This window comes from Anopheles funestus, chromosome 3RL, assembly GCF_943734845.2.
Source record: "Anopheles funestus chromosome 3RL, idAnoFuneDA-416_04, whole genome shotgun sequence".
Lineage (NCBI taxonomy): Eukaryota > Metazoa > Arthropoda > Insecta > Diptera > Culicidae > Anopheles > Anopheles funestus.
The window spans coordinates 42,394,253-42,412,475 of record NC_064599.1 but is presented as its reverse complement, the minus strand read 5'-3'; positions in this window follow the sequence as shown (position 1 = coordinate 42,412,475).

Here is an 18,223-nt window from a genome sequence, read left to right as displayed (position 1 = left end):
CCATCAATTTGTATTCTGCCTCATTAATTTCCAATCCGAGATTTTCTCCCGCCTGCCAATTTATTTCGTAGTCGCCTGCAATACAGGAGATCCGTAAACTAGTTATATCTATGCCATCAGCGAATGCCAGGATCTGGATTAACTTATACAAGATGGTTCACGAAATTTATACCTCTGAGTACCCTGGTCATGTTATTATATGCGATCTTGAAGTCAATGTAGAGATGGAAGAAGTGGAACTTTTGCTCTGCCATCTTATCCAATATCTGCCACAAGGTGAATGTTTGATCAGTGGTAGATTTTCCGTTTTGGAATATCTCCTGATAGTTTCCAACTATCTCTTCTACGAATGGAACAAATCGATCTCGTAGTATCAGGAAGAATATCTTGTAGGGTGTATTTCACACCCTAAAACCTCTATAATTGCTGCTCTCTAGCTTGTCTCCTTTCTTGTGTATGGGGTAGATAATGGCAAGGTTCAAATAGTAAGGCATCGATTCAATATTATATGCTTTAGTAGTAATTTGATGAATTTCTTTTTCGAGTGCTGTACATCCATTCTTGATCAGTTCGGCTACTATTACGTCTTTATATGATGCCGTTGTCGCTGACTGGTGCGATCTAACATTCCTTCCCCGCAATAGAACTGATGGGATTAACTTTTGTGAAAGCAGGAAACTATTTTGTAGGTTCAATCTAAATAATAATACTTTGAGTAAATATTTCACCACTCTGCGATGCTTTGTTTCCTTCTCGCTGATATTCTTAAGAAAATTTATATCACGTTTCTGCCTTCACAGTGACCTATCATAATTTGAGCACATAATAGAAAAGAAATCAATTGTTATTCACTCGAACTATGAACTCGCTTCATGCCACATGGAAAGAAAAACGTTGCACTGTCTTTCACTTTCTCTCCGATATCCTTGCAGCAGCAACTGGAAAAAGAAAAGGTAACTAATCAAGAAAAATAAAAGGTTTCCTGCAACACGCGCCCCAAAAACCTTCCCGAGGAGTCATTTATCATCATTCGTATGTCGATGGAGGTCCTTTTCATAGAGCGTGCTAGTCGCTTACGCGCCTTATCATTGAGCTAATTGATTGTGAATAAAAGCATGTGAAGTTTTCTCGTCATAATACACTTGCTTACAACAGCAAGCACGATGATAACATTGCTCCCGCTGCATTGTGAGAATGAGGGAGGGTTACTTTAATTATCAGTTGACTGATTGTGTTGATCGAAAATCGAGAACGTTGTACAATCAAACCGGATAAATGGGAAGCGTACAGGCACGCAAGAAAATAATTGTGGCTAGCTGGACTGGGTGAAAACAAAAGCTGATGGAATTTGGATAGCAAATTGGGCAAGCATGTTGGTTTTACCTTTTCCCTTCTTCAAACTATCCCCAATCTGATGTGTGATGTGAACGACTGTGCCTTTTGTGTGACCGTTTTATGTAAGTGATTTTTATTGTATTATCACAAACGAAGAGCACTTCGATTATAAACCATTGTTTGAGTGATGCGATGAATAACAGTCTCGATGCGGTTGATTTTTGGGGAAATGGCAATAAATAATTATGAAAGTAGTAGCAGTAATCATTAAAATGTTTTTTAAAACAATAACTACAAAGGTTGCAGACTTGCCCTGTTTTAGTTTCAGCATATATAAATGTCGATATAAATAAATTTGTGTTGTAATTTGTATAGATTTTTTTAAGTAGTTTTAATTTTATAAAGTAGTTTTAATTGCATTTGAAATTGAATATTTTGAAGAAAAAAATTCTATGGATCTTAATTGCTGCTCACAATGTTTTGCTAATATTTAATATGGTGTAGAATTCGGACGCTATCCCTATTTAGTGAGCATAAATGTTTCACCACAAATTAATCGCTCAAACAGTTGTGCTGCTCTCCCTCTGTCGAGCCCCCGCCGATGGTATCGTCGAGAAAACGTGTGTTTTCCCTAGCCATTAGCAAATCTCTACAACAACACTTTTCTCTTCCTTTCGTACCACTGCCACATAGTGAAATTTGCTCATCTTCCCCCAAATATAATGAGCTTAACTTTACTTAATCATCACCCGACCCGTACATACCTGGCACACTCCAGTGGGACTGAGAATGTTGTTTGGATTAGTACAGCGCGTAGACGCAGCCCGGTAAGGGCTGTTGGTGCCTTCGATGTTGCGCACAACTGTTTATTTTAATTAATTGATGCGCCCTTGAATTGCTCCACGAAGCGTGCCCAAAACGAGCGGGAGTGAGATTTATCGCCGAATGTTGACCTCCGAGGCAAAAATCGCGTCGCACGGTCAGTAGCGGTAGCTGATGATTCCGGGGCCAACGCACCGGCACCGACGGGTAAACGAGCGATTCCAACGTGGGTGGCACACTGCGGTCGTTGCTGGGCAAGGTTACGGTCGTGTTTAGCGGTCTGTTATGTCAAGTATACGAGACTGCTAGAGTGGGGCTGTGTCCAAGCGTTCATTTTTTTATTGATAGACCCTTACGTACCGTACGAAATGCGGGCAGAACATTGCAAACACGTGAAAGCAATGCAATTAGGACTCGAGTTTGGGGACAATTATCTACGCAAAGTGTTGCACTCATTAAAATTAATGGATTGCAGATGAGCTGTGACCGGTACGGGGACACTCTAAACAGCCAACGTGCTAAAAACTATCTCCTTCAACTTGCTGAGGAAGCGAGGAAGCATAAGTGAAGCTATGCAATCAAAAATCATAGTTTGTAAGTTTATGTCCACATTTCTGGTGGAATTTTTAGACCAGATATATGAAGATTTATTAGTAACAAAAATAGTACTACAAAAAAATGACTGTTGAAAAAATATTATGTCCAGTTTTCCAATTTTATAAATTTGTGGATACCTATATTTACACATTTTTCATTTTCAAATTTTAATTAATACAAGGGTTATGAGTTGAAATAGTCAGCCATTTTGGTATTCTTTTCAAGATGGGCTTGAGTATTTAGAGGAAGATGCGGTATCTTTCTACTTAGGCAGGTCATCATCACAATTAAAGATAATTAAAATAAAAGTATTTCAGCTACTGATAGCGATAAAGAACTTCGCAAACTTCGTTTTTCATACACGACGCTCATAATTTAATTCGCTGGATTTGTAGATTTAAAAAATGCTGAAGAATTAAGAATATCTGTAACCAATAGACTTGAGTCTTTTTTGTCGGTCAAACATTTCAATTTGAGCCCCAGAATCTTTTATTTGTTTGAGCATTCGCATGGTCTTAACGGTATTGTCGTCCGGGGTCAAGCTAGTAACATGAATATCCTATCGAACGAGACGAGCACTTTTCGTAGCCCGATCGTGAAGTCATCGTAAAACTAATAGAGCTGATTGTTGATGTTTAATTTTCATAACGATTTTTTTCTATATGTATTATTAATAGGCTCCTGTTCGAACTTGAATGGGAATTGCCTACCTTCTGATTGTATTGATCAACTTTTTACGTTGTTTGTTATTCCAAGCTTTGTTTACACTATTTTCAATCATTCTGATGATAAATCTGCTACAATATCAATTGCTCACAATATCATTGTTTGCTGCGAATCTTCCTATTCTCCGAATCGAAATACAATAAAACGTCCCAGAATGCTACAACGTGCTGCCAACATGTATCAAACTCCCAACGGTAATGAAATGGGCTTTCATTAACTGAAGCCATTGAATATTAATCGAGACTCGAAGTAGCTTCTGCTTTAATATGCAGTAAGGCGTTGATTTCTTAAATTTCAACAAATAAATCTTCGCTAACGTAAACCTCGGCTTTTCCACGGATTAGGTACCCGGTATTTGTTCAATCTGCCGACTAGCATAATATTACCCAGGCCACCTGTCCTGCTTCACTACGAACTCGCTGCCGAAGGGTTCTGCTCGACTCGTGGTCGATGATTTGTGTGCCGGTGTGTGTGCGGTGTACGCGTGTGGTAACGCGCCAAAATGTAGTACGCAACCCGATCGTACACACAGCCGTTGATTAACATTTGTCGAAACGTTTCGGTACGGTGAGACGAGGTGTGCAAATGGCACAGACCGAACGGCGACGGTGTTGGCAATCATAAATCTATGACAGGTTCGGTTGAATTTATCTACAATTAAATCATCACATCTTTTGCCGTTTGCTGTACGTTCGGAATGTGCGCCATCGCGTCTTGTACGCTTTGGAGCTGCCCTTTTCGCGACCTCACGCACGAACGCACCCGGGTGGGCGAGGATTTAGCTTATGAAGTGCGCAAGCATGGCGTGAACTCGTCGAAAATACGCACAATCACTCACGCAGCGCGCCCGAGTTCGTCGACCATTGGGCGTTCTAGAGCAGGATCGGGTTACGGATGGCATTGTCGCCGTCAAATGACGAACCGTGTTGTGCGTTCCACTTGGTTTGGCCCTAGCGCTGTGGTGGCACGATATGGAGGCAGGTGGCACACCGATAGGAAAAATGACAAATGATCGCACGAGGCTCATGAATGGGTCGATGAATAATTAAACATTTGCGCTTTGCAGCTTCGCGTAAAAGGCACATCGTTCAAGGGCGCGGCAAAAGTGCGGAACCTATTCGGTTTTTGGCAACTTGAAACGATCTATTGAAGATCGTTTTATTTTGACACATATATTTAAGATGGCAGATTAGTTAATGAGGATATATCATGTTTTACTGCCGGCTATGATTAGCACGCATCGTGGAAAATTGACATCTGTAGCGTGGTTTATTGCAATTTGAACTAGATTTTATTATCATCACACATATTTCTTTGTTTTGGATCTATTTTTAAAGCTGAATGAACAGATTGTTAGTGTTTGATTTTATTATGTAAATGTATATAATACATTCAGATTTTGATGCATAACATACAGATGATTTGATTAAAATAATATTTTTTTCCTCTTTACGGTCTGACAATCATGTTTAAATGAAAACAAAACAAAACTAATCATGAAAAGAAAGTATAATGAGATTAACTTTTCATTGTTATCATATTTTATTCATTATTTTCGTTTGTTTTTAAAGAAGAATTTAATTCAAGGGGCGGCCCGGTGGTGCATGTGAAAAACGGCGCCCGTCCACACGGCAGGGACCGGGTTCAAATCCCATCCGGACCGTCTCCCCGTAGCATGGACTGACTATCCTGCTACGTGGCAAAATAAGTCTTGATACGGCCAGGCCGTTCTAACCGAGCAAAAAAAAAAAAAAAAAAAAAAAGAATTTAATTCAAATTAAGTGTAATGTAACATAGTTCAGTTAATATTTTTGATGGTTTAGTGTTTGCAATTGCTGCTGAAACAAGGTAGCAACGGTACAAAAGAATGGTTAGCTGTATAAAAAACTTATTTTATATTTAGTAATCGTTGATTAGGTGTGATATTATATCACAAATTTGTTAAACTTGAATAAATAGAATATTTGACAACCAAACCAAGCACGACTCGTGGGGCGTCAAAAAACCTCATTCAGCACAACTAATTCTACTCCATCCCTTGGCAAACAAATAGCAACCAATAAACATTCATGATGCAGCGTCATTAGTCCGGTTAATTTGCCTCAATCATGCTGCTCATTTCCATCCCCCTTTTGTCACACGGCTCCCATGCCCACCCTAATGAATGTTCCAATTATGTCACCCACCGAGACGGAGACGGATCCAAAAACGAGCCCCACAACCGTACCAAGGACCGCAATGTTGCAGCTTGATTTGGGCTGCGAAAATTAAAGAGAGTGTCTTCGACATGTCTCTAAAAGTCTAATTAGTGTTCACTTGTGATTCGTTTTTCGATTCCACCCATCGCCGAGTTTTTTGGCGATAGCAGCCGGCGAACCGGAGTCATTTTCAGGTCTTTTCTTCTTTCTTTCTGCTGTTTGGAAATCAAACTCTCCAAAGGGCTACAAAGCGGTGACAGTGAACCGGAGCATAGCAGACGGAGTATAGCTCATGAACGAGTCGCGTAATGAAGCATAATGATCGGAGCCTGTTCCGTTTAATTTTTTCGCACATTTTTCTGTCCCTTGCAAGCTTGCCGTGTGGGTGTGTTTGGAAAGGTTAGAATGGAAAATGAACATGGTAAAGGATAGACACAAGCCGTTGGCTTGTAATTGGAAAGAGTTTCATTTTAAATATTTACTTAGATGATGCAACCAATCTAACGGGTTCATTGTATCATTCAAATTGTATCAAATTGTATCTGAAAGACCATCTTAAAATTCAATGTTCTATCTTTCAATGATATTTTATAAATATTCCATTGATTGGAATCTTGTAGAAAGTTTACATCAACTTTTAATGTGTGCATCAAGATCAAATTAAAAGGTTGGCGTTATTTAAAAAAAACCTTGTAATTGATATTTTGTATTACCTACAGGAAGGAAATAAATGCTGGAATCCATAAATTGTAATACGCACATTTTGTACTTCCACGAAAAACATTCAATTAATTATACTTTGAATATAAAAAACAATTCTGATAATTTTTAACCACAGTTCGAATACAACTAGGACCGCTTGGTACTTGTAACTTAGTTTAGTAACAAATAAAACCTTTTAATTATTTATTTTTTAATTTTTGTTGTAATACATACATTGCTGTGAAAATCCGAAAATTTAATCTAGCATAACAAACTACAATCGTTGCAAAAACTGGTCGCAAGAATCGTACCGAGAAAGTGACAACATGGATAATTACAATTAGGGGAAAATTATCCGCAAAGTTTTCCAATCGAAATTATCGGGCGCCAACAACTCACCCACTCGACAACCTACCTCCACACCACAACTCGTTCGTATCAGAGTTTCTTGTTGCTGTTTGCTGATGTATGGGGTAAAAGTAGTTGGGAGGTTTACTCTAGGGAACTCACGATCATCATCATCATCATTATCTAGGACAAACATCAACTACTTGCCCAACAACCGAACGTGTGGGGAAAGTCTTCCTTCATACGTACATACCGACGCCACGTTCACCACGATAGGGCGAAAAGTGTCCTAATGTGACGAACTTTTGGACTTCAGAAAACTTGACCAGCAGCGATCCGTTGCGTGAAGAGATAACCAATACGGCATAGATCCATCCATACAATTACCGTTCTTCAATGGCTTTCAGTGGATTTATCGTAACTTATCGAGCTATCGTTGATGTCGTCGATAAAATGTGTCCAAAAGTTTTTCCTCTCCATTTTCACCACTGCTACAAACTAAAGCAAGGTAAAAAAACATCTTTAAGGTGCAACGTAACGAAGCAAATGCCTCTTTTGCGATCAGTTTCATTACAATCATACATCAGAAACATCGGTAACAAAACATAGGATGTAACTTTACCGAATGGGTTGATTTCAATTGCACTCTATTGCTTTACGCAATAGTTTGCAATGGTACCGGAAGCATAGTATGGTCTCTAAGTAAGGCAATGCACTAACAGAAATGAGCCAGAACTTTCCTCAGAGCATCCTTTTCGCAGAAATCTCAAGTGGAGTAAAATACCAGCAACAAACTCCAAAACCCCGACAAGTGACATAAACGTAGAAACAAAAATAGTAATTAAAACAATACTCACCATCACTGAATTCCACCGGTAAAGTGATGGTCGTGTACCACACCCGTCAACTCTTTTTTTGGAGTCAACTATGGGACTACCTAGTTTGCTGATGAAACTGGTCGCCAAAAAGTTCACCAAACAAAAAAAAAGGAAAAGCGGTACAATAATTTAGTGCTAACTTGTTGTTTTTATTATCGTGCAATCGGAGATATGTATACCAGAAAGTTAGGTCGCTTTCGGTGTACGCCATCTGTGGTTTAGACATTATGCCTTCGGAAAAGCTGAAAGTGCATTTGTAGCCAAAGCATTGAGTGCGCTGCGTTGGGTAAAGGAGTTGAACTGTAGGAGTTTGTTTAAGCTAGGAATTTGTGAAAATTTATTCAAGTTGGGCGATGTACAATATGGTGCAATACCGGTGAATACTTGAGAATTTAGTTTTTGTGAAACATTTTTACCATGTCTATGTTAACATGTTTTCATGTCTAATTACTGAGATTACATTCTGATTGTTTTAAATATTTTAAGAACTAAAATGAAATCAAGCATTTAAAAAAGGATTATTTTTTTCCTCAATCTTTCAATGTTGATTCTTTCACTTACACAACTAAAATTCAATACAAAGGCAGTTGCATGAATCATTATTTTTGCCAATTTCTACTCGGAATTCCAACCATTTCCTCAATGGTAACGGCAACATATTCATTAATGATCGTGAATCAATTGACTGAGGATAAAAACTTGCTTTGTAGGATATTTTAAATTCCAACAAGTCAAGTCAAATTAGAAAAATGAGCGTTTGAATCGTAGAATGTGGAAAAGAAGATGAAGATTACAAAGAATATTGAAATTAGTTTGCATGCCATATTCAGAGCTGTGATGATATAATTTGTTATACATTATGAGCAATAGCAAGATAAATAAAAAAAAAGCAAAACATAATACAAACAAAAAGCAAGAAGAATTGTTTATTTTGACGCTTTCGAGTGAAATTTTCAAAACATAATGAGCAGAAAAAATGGACTGGCATTTCAATCTGAGCAAAATGAAACAATGTTTTATTTGGCAACTCTGCCGGATTTTTTTTACGAACAATCGATTCATGTGTTGTAATACATAGAAATATGGTAGCTTTCATAAACGAATCATCGAACACGTTCTATGATTCTTTATGAAAAAATCTCTTGTACATATTATGCTTCATACAAAATTATTATCAAAAATAAACTGTTCCGGTTGGTTCCTGGAACCCATCAATGAAAGAAATTTAATCATAGTGAAACTCTACCCAATGAAAGGATGAAATAGAATACTCATCATCGTGTTTGCTGCTGATGATCTATAGAAATCATTCGATGCGAACCAAATGCTGAAGTTTCCGCATACAATTCCAATGCTACTACTCCCTTTGCTGACACTTTGGAGCAATGAGTGAGCGTAAAATGATCAGCGAATGGAAAGTGCAGTTTTAATAGAATTTATTAGATTGACATGCTGGTGTGCTGGTGTAGACCATTGTTAGAAAACGCAAACGGCGAACCAAAAACCTTTGCTTCACGGTAGCACTCAACACTCTTCCAATTGGACACACCGCCCGTTTTCTCCATTCCCGTCCTATGCTTATGCTACGCCAACATCATCAGCATCGTGAGTGGCGACTGGAGATTGTCCGATGTGCGTGAAAATTAAACCCGTACAGTGTTGATTTGAATTAGCATATGGGGTGCACTGTTTTTCCCGTGTTTATTTTTTGCTTTCTAGCACACCCGCAAATGTTTCCTCGCTACCCGTCACAGCTGGACCGGGAAAGGCCCGAAAGGGAGCGTTAGTGTGAGCGCTGGACAACGAAATGCAATTATACGGTATAAATTAAATTAGCATAACTATTAAAAGCGAGGTGACCGATGCCGTGAGTGAACGTATGGACGGATTAGCTCGGATATCGGCGTGTCGAGTGAGTGTTGTATTCTCGGATCGGATGCAATCGAATACTGTCGGAGAGTGATGGGGACGGTTCATCGGATGTGTCGATGCTTTCACGGACGGTGGAATAGACACGATCGATTCGATCGGACGAGTTTTTAGGTTAATCAATTTCCGAAGATGACGGGCTGGTCAAGCAGGAAAATTGGAAGAAAAGATTCAATTTCGTTCTCGGTTTTTGGATGTACAATTTGATAAGGAACTATTGGCAAATTAAGTGAAAGCAGCCTTTTTTTGTGTTTCCATCTCGTATTCTGTTATTTGGCGATTTTGAATATAAGGTTTTGAGACAAATTTGCTGGGAACAAGAATTTGTATGCATTTTGTAGTGTTGAGTGTTTAATTCAAATCAATAAATATTTTTTCCATCAAATTGCATTAGAATTATAAAGTGAAATCCTTGAAAAATTCTTAATTGATAGTAACGTTTTTTTTTCTAATGATTTATTATCGTCCTGGTATAAAGATGAATAGAAAGCAAATTAAAATTGAATCTGCAAAGAAAAACTATATGAAACATACAAAACTAGTTATAGAAAAGCAAACTGTTCTAAACAAAAGAGCATTCCATTAATACAGCAACATCAAACTCTTTGAAACAGGAGAAAAGAGTGCTTCTGCAAAGTGTTGTTGTACAGCTCCATCTCACCAACATTCGCATGCCGAAACGAAAGGAAACAAAGTGCAAACAAATGGCCCACGGTGTGGTGGTGGAAAGGTGCTCGGTGGTTTGCAATTTTCAACGGAATAATAAAAATGCAAACCCAAACTTTCCCGTAACCGTCGTCTTAACCCGCCCTGGACGGTTTTTGTTTTCACTGGATCCTTGGTGCTTTCGATCCGTACTTGGCATGCACTAGCTCCTGCTCGTTCCATTTTTACCACCACCTTCTACGAGCTTTCCTTTCGAACGATTTGTCATCGATGGTTAGCGAGGAGTGATGAAGAAGTTTGCTTCGAAAGTCGGTGAAAAAGTGGTAACCGGTAGCGGTAGCCCTTAAGATTTCGCCCTCCACCCCGCCCTTCCTCTGCTCCTCGTTCCCCGCAAGGCGATGAGGGTGTTCCATCAGCTTGAAAACATAGAATGGTCAAAGAACAAAACCGCTCTCGAGTCCAGTCCCGGTCGCTTACCTACTTCCGGCATTCAAACCACTTCCATGCTACATTCCATTCACAAGCACCTTACCGTCGCCCGACGTAGAAGAAACTTTTCTCAAACGTGGAAAAGTTATGCATAAAAAAATGCTTTAAAATATTTCGTTTTTCCATTTCATTTGCATTCAAACCCTTACGTTTCATCGGAACCGTTTGCCTCGCACCGTTCTCATACATTTTTGGTATGTGTTAACCTGGAATTTTCGGATTTGGATGGGTTTTCTGGTAAGGGATGGATTCCATCGGGTTTCATCCGCAGAGAAGGTGCTTTGACCATAGAAACTTTTCGGTACCCGAAAGATGGTACTGAATTTCGCCTGTAACTTTGCCAGCATCCATCATCTTAACGGTCGCACACTTTCAAACACACAAACAAATACTTACTGCTCGGCTTATTCATTCAACACTTCAAGAGCAAACACTGGCCGTTTAGTGACAGCGGTTAGAGAAGCGAGAATAAAGACAGCAACACGCTTGTGTGTACTGGCAAGGATAAATGATCGTTTTTCTTTCTTCATCATCGTCGTCGTCATCGGCTGGGGTTTTTCAAAGTTTGCCAGCCCCGTCTCGGTAACACACGAGATAAAGGACACATCCTGATGAAATCACAATCAAGCATTTGTAGAACGTTAGCAGTTGACAGTGTCTTACTTATGGAAGCCGGAAAGGGGTTTCTTTTTTTTTATTTACAAGAAACATAAGGTTTTGGAAGGAGTTAAAAGTAACAAATTGATTTTTGGTGGTTTTGTGGCCGAATATGAAGAAGGGATAGGGACGGAAACATACCCTGAACTAACACTGATTGAATATTTTCCATTACCAGCAATATGTCGACAAGACATGGTCCGAAATTCTTTACGGAAGTTTAACAGAGATTGTTTAGAACTGAATCAGTTGTAATTTTTAGCAAAAGTGTTTCATTGTTAATTCAATCATTTTTCCTTCGGTTCCTAGAATACTTTTAGTTGTCATCTGAAGGATTTCAACCGGCCATGAAGTGTTTTTTATTATTATATTGTACTTCAAATTCATTCTATTTCACTGAATAAATATCGAGAGTGAAATATCGAGTTATGCTAAGCGATCGTAACGGAGTAAATTCTGTAAAGTTACACGCCACAATGTTGCTATGTTTTTATCAGTCTACATCTTTCTTATTTCTAACTACTGTTGCAACAAACATTAGCCTTTCTAGAATTTAGAAAACATTGAGGAACTGACTGAGATGGAGACGTGCTAGAAAATATATTTCACATTGATTGAGCAGCGAATCGAAACTTATATTAGAAAAAAACTAATCTTAAATACGCAGGAAATTTAGGCTTGATTGTTGGAAAGCCCACATATACAGAACACTATATGCAAGTATCATATACACCATTGATGCTATATAGAGAAATACAAAGTTGAAGAGGTATTCATGTACAATGTCAGGAAGTTATATAAGATTCAACAGAATACATAGAAATGTGAATACATAGAAAGGTTAAATATGGCAGAAGCTGGGACAACTTTTAAATCTCCCTATACTTGATGTGGATAAGCTTTGCAGCGTTCTTCAATTTAATGAAATTAATCCCTTTGCCGTCAGATTCAAAGCTCTCTTTTCGTGGTTCACATCACACATTTTTAGTTTTGAATTGAACAAATTTCAGCCCACTTTACAGGTACTAATGCTCATTAAGAACATAATGAAAATTAGCCTCAAACCCATTATAGTGTACATCGATCTGTTCAGACCGAATTCAATTTGTCATCATATCAATTGGAAGCAAATCAAATGTGTGGTTTAAAAACGTACAATTTTAAGATACAACTTACACCGATGACCGAACTGCGCGAAACATTATACCCTACTCAGCAGGGAGTCCGGGATGCAGTGTCTCCATTGGGCATTATTCAGAAAAGGGGAGAATTTATGGCCCCTGCATTGCAAAACTTTACTTCAACTGTACCCCGCTTGTCGGTTTCTGCCAGCAGCCAACGGCATTTTTACCGGTTGGATCTGCATTTTAGTCAGTCAGTTAGTCTGTCACCCCGGAGCGTAGTCTAGTCCATCATCGACAGACGGCAGGCGGGTCGTTCAATTACGCATATCATCAATTTTCCAAACCCCACCGTGCACCGTGCAACCCACTCGCTGGGTCCGATTTTCCACAAACGTATGCAACACAGTAAATAAGCCCAAAACAAAAAGAATGCAACCACACAAATTGCCATTAAAATGCATTCACTTTTCCTTTCCCGCTGGGATGGTCCAGGGTTTGATAGGTTGGTAGAGTAAAAAATCAACAACAAAAAAACTGCGAATAAGCTTCCGCTTTGGAACTACACCTACCTGGCCGGTGCCTGATGTGGTTTTTCCCTTTATTTCGTTTTTCCCTACTATTTTCATCACATCTAACCCCTTCCCTTCAACCCTTATGGTACGTGGAACATAAATTGTCCCGCCGGTAAAGCTTTTGTGTCGGTGTTGTTTTAGTAGTGAAAAATGAAACGCTAACGCATATACTGAGCGCATCGCTCAATCGTGCTGCAACGCTGTGCAGGATGTATTGAAGTTGGGAAAATTTGCATCACACGGGAAAGAATGGTGGAAGTGTAAGCAAAAGCTGTAATTACAACTCCACCCAACCGGCTGGGTGAATCAGAACCGGGCTGGGAGATTATGTGTTTTTTGTTTGTTGTATTTGAAATGCTGAACCTGTTTTCAATTGGTGGACTTTTTTATACTGGAGGGACAAATGAAAATAAAAAAAAACATCGTAAAAAAATACTCACAAAAAGCCGGACAAAAATAATAATGACTCCAATGCTATGGTTTGTTTGTACTAGCGCGATTTTAGTTACTTTCCCTGTCCAGTTTTTGCCCATTCGCGTTGCGTGTGGGACGTATTATTTGCATATTTGTAAAATGAAAATTGATCACCGCAGCTTCCATCGTGGGTAGGTCGGGCAGAAGCCCAAACGGATTGGTTTGTTCATTGGCTGTGGACATTAGTTTGTTTCGTTGGGTTTTTTCGCAGCTATTTGTTTCATTTATTAAATCATATTTGTACTCGCTGGATATAATATTTTAATAGAGAAATTATACGTAGGTATTTTGAATGATTTGTTCCATGAAACAGGTGAATGTTTGATAATAGATTTATGGAATATATTCGACATTGTATTCCAGGGCAAAAATTGCTTATTTAATTTTTTTTCGTGCATATATCATCACCGTCCTTGAACATAATCTAACAAAAGTACGGGAGAAAAATTGCATTTATATTCATCAACACTACGAACCACAAACATTACCGACTAACGCTGTTCTACGCAGAAGTTGATTCAGATTTTCTTTTACCATTATGCATTTATTTTGCATTGAAATGTGCGTTACAGGTGCATTTGCAAAGCATATGTGTTTTTGCGTACTGGTTGGTGCAATGCCAAGAGAAATAACGATAATAACGATTTTCACAAACTGTTGCAGGGAAATCGCTTTAATTATATACGACTCGCGTGATTGGATTTCATAATTTAATGGAAGCCCGGTAAACCCCAAAGTCAAAGCAACAAAAAACAAACTAGTTTCTCCCAAACGTAACTCGGACTACAAGTGATATGGTTCGTTTGCATATACAAGTAACGGAAGCGTTGGAGGGAATGATTGGTGAAGGGGAAAAATCACCAAACATGCAGTTAGTGACAGATGTGGTGGAAGGAAAAATATGTTTAGATTTCATTACAAAGATCCTTAAGAAGCATGTGCTATGCATAATAATATGTTTAAAAAATAATTAACAGTCGGATTTATGAAATTATTTAATTTATTCACCATTTTTCAATTTGAATAGCTTAAATGAGATAATATTTAAACAAATTAGGTGTTCAATATTATTTGTTTAGTTTTTTTAATCTACTTTAATTCAGAGAAATTAGTCATATGATCTGGATTATCTTTAATTATTTATTAAATTCACTTAAGTCATGGCTGATTTACCCATTTAACCCTTGCTCAAGGTTAACCCTGCATGCTGCCCCTCATTTCCGGTATGATACAGGTGGTTAGTTTTATTTTACATTCCATCGGCTAGTTGGAACAAGTACACCACTGCTCACGAGCGTGTATGATGTATCGATTCGTGCCGACCGACCATCGGATAGAAACCGCCCCGGTTACATTTTGCATACCCAGTGCAATAATTATTCATTGACATTGTAGCATAAATCTGCACCTTAAGACTGTAATTTAAATTCGTCAGTACCTTGGTGCGTTACTGGTCCCCGGTTCAACTCGCAAGCGTGAACGCGTCGTTCGCTCGTAAACACTCGCACACTCGGGTGTGTTGGTTCGTTGGAAAACGGAAAACTCTTTTTGCTAACTCTTTGCCCCACGGATTGTGTGCTAAAAGTGGGGACGGTGACCTCGGTCAGGCACACACACACATATATATATATACATAGAAATCTGCCAGTGTCTTGGCCCTTCACTTCCGTCAGCCCATCTAGCCAGCGGGCATATAAAACAGCACCTCAGCAAAGGGCACGGTTTGGTCGAATGTGGCGAGAAAATTATTATGTTTCACGTTGAATCTTACGAAATTATTCATATTGCACGCGGGTTCGCGGTTCGCGACGCATTTGCACGATCGCTACCCTTTTTGCCGCTACAGATGCATGCACTGCAGTTGTGCATCGAATGTGCAGCTACCCGGCAACATCGGTAATGCCTACGGATCGGTAGGTCACGGCACGCATGAAGAACGTGCGGGCCACCGGCACGGGCTCGTTACAATTGTACGTGGATATTTGTACCCTCTCGCCACCTCCCCATCCACCCTTTTTTCCATCCCCCCTTTTCATGCCCATCACTTCCACGCCGGGTGGGTCGAGTGGCCCTGAGGTTATCCTGCAGCCTGCAGGTTGCACCGCTGAATCATTGCAATTTCGGACCGAGGTCTTTTTCTCATAAGTTGCAGAAGCAATTTCGTGGTTTTTGTGTGATTGGATCGAAATTTCATTACACTCGAGCGCACACTCGAATGCAAAATGACGATAAAGTGCCATTAATAATGTAATAAAATTTTACGAGCCCAATCTCCGCTTGGACGGTGGTAAAAGGGCCGGGATAGGTTTCTTCTTCTGCGGTTCCACTTGCGGGGACCATTTCTTTCGGCAGGCTCAGAAACAGATTCATACAAAACAAAACAAAAAAAAGAAACACACAAAAAAGCATGGTTCTCGATGAGCCTACCAATCGGTAGAATGGGCTGAAAACTTTTCCATCTCCAATTTATCACTCATTGCGTACCGATCATTGCCCCACAGTCCTTCGTATTTCACTTTTGAGTTATTGATTTTCGTGGTGGCAGTCACAATGGTCCCGTGTTTGTGCGCAACATTGTGTGCTGCATGATCGTTACAATTATGCTTTGGGTGAAAAATGTGTCCGCAGTGGTCAGGATACTATGGGAAGGGGAAATTGATTTCCCTCCAAACGATCTCTCATGGGACAAGAACTGGAGTGCGGCCTAGGTTCGATTTTTTTTTTATTTGGTAATTTTTAACGCTTGAAAATTGGTAACGAATGTAAAATGTGATTGTAATTTGGTTGATTGTTCAATTACGCTGAAGTAAAAAATGCCAAACAGCGCTTAACAATGTGCTCCGTTGCAATTTTGGCGCAGTTTTGTGAAAAAAAGTTCGATCAAAAGCATGATTTTTTCGTTGAACTGTTGCAAGGAAAGCTTTCTGTTTTACGATAAGAATGACGCTGATGTAATTTGAATTTGGAGAACCAAGACGCTATCTACTTGAAATGAGCGAAGCGTTAATTATAATAATATTAGATCAAAGAAATATATTTGCAATGCCATTTTAAAGTGTAAAGCAATTCGTGGAGCACTTTGCCCAGATATCATTTTCTATGCTCATTTCAGGGTTACAAACACTAGCCTTTAAAGTTGCGCAATACTTATTTTGTGTTAAAATTATTAATAATACGATTGAAGTACCATTTTTACAAGAAAATGTAGATTCGTATTGCAATGTAAATGAATGGACTAGAATCAATAAAAATAATACACATATAAAATTACGTTTTCCATAGATTAGTCATTACACAAAATGAAATTAAATTACCGCAACCATGAATGATGGACCACTGTCGAATAGTGATAATAATAATATCCCAGACCACCAAACTTGTAATTTGTTTTAAAATCCTATTGGATATGCATTGCTGCAATATATAACTATCGCAGCATATTATTGAATTAATTGTTCAATTATTTATTTTTCAGATACAAATTGTACGTGATTTTTGAACTCAACAAATATTTACAAACATCAAAAAAATATTTGTTTTTGATTTGATAACAGTGAATATTACTGTTAAAAATGTTTTCGCATAGTCAATGTTCCTAAACTAATTTTTCCCTGAAAAAAGCTGCGTGTCTAGTCAGTTGATTCCTTCCAAAAACTTGGTACCATTTTAATGCACTCCACGCTGAGTGACCGGTAAACCTTTGTCAATTATGTTAATAGCGTTCGTCAATTCGAAAACTTAAGCTCAGTGCTGTGTGAGTTTTACCAGCGATGCTACCATATTATGCTACTACGCACCATACTCGACCGTACTGTTTAAATGCAAAGCCTATTAAAAATGAACGGCAAACAGTCGCGAAGTGGGTTTAGTTTCGCAAGGCCTTCATTAGGCCCGATTTCCGATGAGTAAGGACTCTCCAGGTCACAGAATCAGTCACTGCGGGGGACGATTGTGCCAAAACTTTTGAAAGATAATTTCTAGAAGAAGAACGAAAAAATACTCCAGAAAGAATGCTTTTAGTGAAGTTCGCTAATCGATTCATGGTAGCGCGGGCTCTAGAGATGGTAATTATTTCTACCGATGCCGCACGATACGCACCGAAGCACTGGTGAAATTTGAGCTTCTTTCGAGGTGCGGCGCCGCTACGATAGCAATAAATGGAATAAACTTTAAATCCGCTTTCGTACCGGCAATTTTGCTGCTAGCGTTCTGTCGTCTAATTTGTGGGCCGGTGTTGGAACCACTTGGGGAACCAAACCGAAAGCCCTGAAGGGCGTTCGTAATGCCGCTTTGTACTGGCTACTAAAGCGACCCGCTTACGAGAGTCTCCCGCATCGGTTATTAATCCTCAGATCGATCAGTTCACCGGTAGCGTCGGTGGTCAGCGAAAAATCGTCATTTCCGTATCAAATCCATCCGTCCGTCGGTGTCAATCCCATTTTTTTCGCCTATGAACAGGAAACATGAAGCGTTAGCATGGACTTTGCACCGAGAGTATTGCTTTAAGCCGATTTGCGGATGATTAGCTAGAGTGTTATGAATCGTACGCATTTCCTGTACGGATATTTGGTTGCTTTGTTTTGTGGCCCAAGCTGCTTGTATCGAGGTGATAATCGTAATGTGAGTGGGTTTTTCGGAAGCATTTTGAGGTTTCCGGACGATGCTATTGCGACATGCATGAAATGGATTTATGTAAAGTTGTCACA